Consider the following 5,467-nt stretch of genomic DNA (forward strand, 5'->3'; position numbering starts at 1 on the left):
GAAGGAAGGGTTTGTTGTTATTTTTTTTTTTAATTCATAAGCCGTGGAGTTTGATCCATAAAGGTAAAAATTCTTGGTACCATAAGAATGGTCTGATTTTGGACTGAAAGCAGCTAAAAGTATTTATGCTGGTGAATCAATAATCCACTTTACCAAGAAATCTCCACCCCGGGCCACTAGCGTTGAGGGGGATTGGGGCGAGCATCTCTCATAGAACGTGGAATGTTAGCTACGTGGCTACCTAAACACGGCAGCGAATGCACGTAGGTGCCCCGATCTGAAAACCTCCAGACCCGGATGTAAGCCAAGATGATGCATTTAAGCCTTTCCCATGAGCCGGGGAGTAGCTGTGTAAAGCCCTGCTCCCTCCTCTAACTGTGCGCCTCTTTCCCTAAGAACGAGGGGCCCACTGAAGGGTGACTGGGAGATGGATGGCTGCTTCTAACGGATCAGAAAAATATGAAAACACGCCAGAGCTGGCTGGAACCTGGGGTCCCGCCGCCCTGACGACTCCTTTCTTTCCTGGGGACAGAATTACTGGCTGCCCATTACTTTGCAGTCATTGGGAACTTTTTGGAGGGGGTCTTCTTAGAATCTTGTTAGAATCAAGCATTTGGCCAGCCTTAAAGCGTTATACAAGCACCAAGGCAAGTAGCCAAGCCAGAGGTTGAGTGAGTCGCCCGAGGTCATTCAGCCAGTAAAAGTCAGAGAGAGGTTTCGAACCCCGGTCTTCCAGTCTCTAAGTCAACACCCAATTCCCTCCTCCTACACTTGGACGGAGTTCCTAACCACGTGGGGCACGTTCCTCCACCCACTACGGCCCGCCCCCAGCCACACCCCCTGCCCCAGGGAGTCTCGACACCGGCGAGGATGTGGCTCCAGGACTTCATTTCCCAGAAAGCTCTGGGGCTCGGAGAGAGCCGCGCATAGCTCTGCTTCCCCCCCTCCCCCACCCCCCCGCCTCGGGCCTGGTGTGATGGCGTCACGTGCGTGAGTCATCGCTAAGTAAGGAAGCTTAAGGAGGTAGAGGGGATTCCATCCCGACTCGGGTGTGGCCCCCGGAGCTGGAAGCAGGACGGAGGACGGCCGAGACACCCGGAGACGAAGGAGAGATCTCCAGTCTCAGAGGGCCCTGAGGTGGCGCCAAGGCACTATGTTCAGACCATGCGCATAACAACACCTCTTAGAAGGCCTTGTGACTGGCCCCAGACGTTCACTCACCTCGCGATCCCGTGACCAGGACGAAGAACAGGAAGGCGGAGGAGGGAAGGGACCAGAAGCTCGGGGCAGAGTCAGGAAAAGGGACAGACTCCAGAGGAAGTCTCGGAAATGAAGGCAGAGACCTTGCAGAGAGATTGAGATAAACATGCAGAGATGGAAAAGGAGTTGTTAAGCCTTGTCTGATTTCATGACCCTGTTTGAGGTTTTCTTAACATATGCTGGACTGGTTTGCCATTTTCTTCTCCAATTCATTTGACAGATGAGGAAACTGAGGCAAACAAGGTGAAGTGACTTGTCCAAGGTCACAACCCTATGATGTGTCTGAGGCTTGATTTGAAGTCAGGTCCTCTAGATTCCACAGGCTAGATGCCATGAAATGGTACCAGAAGTATGCTTGGAGAGAGACCAAAGATGGAGAAATAAGTGAAGACAGAAAGTGAGAGACACAGAAGCACCAAAAAAAAAGAAGAAAGAAAAAGTAAAGAAGACAGAGACCAGAAGCCAAAATGAACAAAGGAAAGACACTGAAATGAAAAGAAAGCAGTCTCATGCAGAGTCAGAAAAATACAGACAAATCAGAGCTCAAGAGGCAGAAATAGTAGATGTGTTGAGGGATAAGAGGCAAAGAAACTCCCTCTCATCAGAGACATCACACATTAAATAATGCTTAACATATAGCAAGAGCTTAATAGATGACTTTTCATATTTTCAAATATGCGTACTCAAAGAATCATGTACTACTACTAGATTAGAAGACATCAAAAGAAAACAGGAAACCATTTATACAAGACTTGTATGAACTGATTAACATCATTGTAAAATCAAATAACTTGGAAAGACTTAAGAACTCTAACGAATATAAGGATCACCACTGATTCCAGGATAGAGAGTGAAACCTTACTGTCTACTTTTTGACAGAGATGGGAGGAATTCAAGATACCGAATGAAGCCTGCATTATTGGTCATAGCCATTGGAGAAACTTGTTTTTGTATTTGTTTTCCTCCTTTTTTCTCAGTGGAAGGTAGATAAAAGAGAATTTTATTCTCTTTTATCTTTTTATTTATCTAATTGGGAGGGAAAAAAGCAAAAAGATTGGGCAAAAACATTCATACACAGTCACTGGCCCTTACAGACTTAGGGACCCATCTTTGCAAACCAATACCCATACAAAGAAAGCACTGGTTACATCTTGAGTCTGGATTTATATAGCACTGGATACATTTTTTATTGCCTTTCTCTCTTTGTCCATCTTTCTATATATACTCCAACCCTGGAGGCAATGAGATGATAACTTTTCTTTTCCTCCAGGGTTTCTAGTATCTGTGCATCCAACAACCACCCCTCTCCATACACACACACACACACACACACACACACACACACACACACACAGAATTAGGGAGGAATGATTATTGCTGGGAAGGAATAAAAAGAAGAAAAGCTCGAGTATTTGAGGAGAATGAGATCCAAAGCACATTCCCAGGAATGATGGTGGAGGTTTTGCTAAGTGTGAGGATGGGGAGAGAGAGAGAATTTGGGACAGACAATACTACCTGGAAGAAGGGGTTGGGGAATGTTTTCCCATCAATAAATCCCAGGCCACTGCCAACTCAGCCAACAATCCAAAACCCTTCTTCTCTATACCTGAGCTCATCTCCATCCAGGAAATAGTCTCTGATAATATGGAGTGAATAGAATGATGAAATCTTCTTGGAAGAAATCTAAGCCTTGTTCTTGACTTATTTTATTCTGCCTCAAAATTCAGGAAGTAGCTTGTGAAAACAGGATAAAGGTGAAGATATTGATTATTTTTTGCAGAGAGGGAATCTCTGAGCCTTTGTTCTCATTGCAACTACTTTTTCCCTTGAGCATACTACATATTGTGCAATCTCTCTCTCCCTTATTAGTCACCCTCCATTTGTGAGGAAATTCCTTCTCAAGAATGAAAAATAACTGTATATTAGCAGACAATATTAAACCTACTACTAAATTTCCTATACCCAGTTCTGCTTTGAAGAAGACATGGTATAAGCAGCTAAAGAGTCAGGCCTGGAGACAGGAGAACCTGAGTTCAAATTGGCCTCAGACACTTCCCAGCTGACCCTGTGCAAGTCACTTAGCCCCAGTTGCCTAGCCCTTACCACTCTTTTGTCTTGGAACCAACACACCGTATTGATTCTAAGAGAAAGTAAAGGTTTAATAAAAACAGAACGATATGGTTTCTCTACCTGGGACTACATAGAAGAGAAGGCTTTCCCTCAAATATTACTTATATGAGTAATTCCAAATAGAAATATGAGGCACCATTAATATAGAGTTAATATAGAATTACATAGTCTCTTTACCCAAATAACCTTCTTTACTAACAAGCACAGACTTATTGAGAAGGAAGGAGTGCTTTTAAGTCCTTGTGTCTGTTCAGTCTTCCCTGAGATGCTTGTTTTCCTTGAAAACTCCCTTCTAACAGAAGTTGGGGCGGCAGGGTGGGGGGAACCTTGCCTACAAAACAGAAAAAATTCACAAGACTATCTTTTTGCTTGTATTTCAAAAATAAAATGGGGATGTGTTTATTAGGTAGAAAATAAATATGTAAAAACATATTCATACGTCTGTATATTTGCATATATTTACATGCTATGCATATTTTATTCTAAAAATTAAAATTGCCTTTATTCATTTCTCCTCAAATAGGCAATGCCCTCCCTACTCAAGAGCTTTTCTTTCTCCCTCCTTTCTAACTAATGGGAAATAGTTCATGTAGACAGAGGAACCTCGCAAAGTCATTGAACGAACACTTCTGTATTTTTTAAATAAGGAACTTTAAAAGCAGAAATAGGAACTACTTACATTGGATAACTTGAATACCCTGTTTCTGTTCAATCTTCCAAAATCTTTTTATTTTCACTGCCCTTGGATTCCCAAATCCAAGTTGGGCTTCTGTCCTCTAAGCCTGGCGAGGAGCTGGAAGGGACCTGTGGCTGTCAGGGACAAAATCTTATTTGTGCCTAGGGGAACATGGCCTATGTCAGGGAGGCCAAGATTATATTATTGTTATTCATCCTTTGTTTTCAATAAGGACTGATGACATCTATCAAGAGAGCTAACTAAGGTGATAAAGGATCCTTATGGCTAGACAAGTCAGGAGGTACATGGAACTCATTCATTGTAAACATGCATTAAGGGGATGCGCACTATCTTACTCTCCTCTGGAAATACATAGCATTTTTTTATCACCCCACTGATACACTTGGAATTCAGAAGGCAGATTGATTCCCCCTATACTTGGCAGAGTGGTGTTTAATGGTTACCATGGGAGCCATAAGAGGGTAGGTGGAAAGATAATGGCTGGGTTTGATCTCCTTCAGGCAGAATACATTTTGGGGTGTGTATGTTATATATCATTTTACAGCAGGATGCCCAACACAGACCATCATGATTGTCAATATTCAACTATACAAAAACAGTATGTGGTGTGCTTAAGTACAAATGGGAGAATGACTTTTTTTCTCTTTCCCTCTGTCAGAGAATCAATACTATATATTAGTTTTAAGGCAGTACAGAGGGGGAAAGCAATGAGGCTAAGTGACTTGCCCAGGATCACCAAAGCTAGGAAGTGTCTGAGGTCAACATTTAAACCTAGGACCTTCCATCTTCAGGCCTGGTTCTCTATCCACCGAGCCACCTAGCTGCTACCAAGAATTCATTTTTTTTTTTAAACCCTTGTGCTTCGGTGTATTGTCTCATAGGTGGAAGATTGGTAAGAGTGGGCAATGGGGGTCAAGTGACTTGCCCAGGGTCACACAGCTGGGAAGTGGCTGAGGCCGGGTTTGAACCTAGGACCTCCTGTCTCTAGGCCTGACCCTCACTCCACTGAGCTACCCAGCTGCCCCCCAAGAATTCATTTTTTAAATAAATACTTAAACACAAATTATGAAATGCTACAAAATAGCATTTCAACTAAACATTCTAAGTTGATCTGCCTCCTTGAACCCACAGTAACTGTCATATTCCCAAAACCAATTAAATCAATATACTAATTAATCAGTTCTAGAGAAATGATTTTTTCCCCACATTAGCACACTAGGTACCTTTCTTGATAGCCATTGTTTTTTATATCATCTTCATTTTCAAATATAGCCCTCCCCTCCCTAGAAGATAATCATCCATCCTTTGAAAGAAAGAAAGAAAGAAAGAGAGAGAGAGAGAGAGAGAGAGAAAGAAAGAAAGAAAGAAAGAAAGAAAGAA

The sequence above is a fragment of the Gracilinanus agilis genome, chromosome 2 (genome assembly GCF_016433145.1).
Source record: "Gracilinanus agilis isolate LMUSP501 chromosome 2, AgileGrace, whole genome shotgun sequence".
Taxonomy (NCBI): Eukaryota; Metazoa; Chordata; class Mammalia; order Didelphimorphia; family Didelphidae; genus Gracilinanus; species Gracilinanus agilis.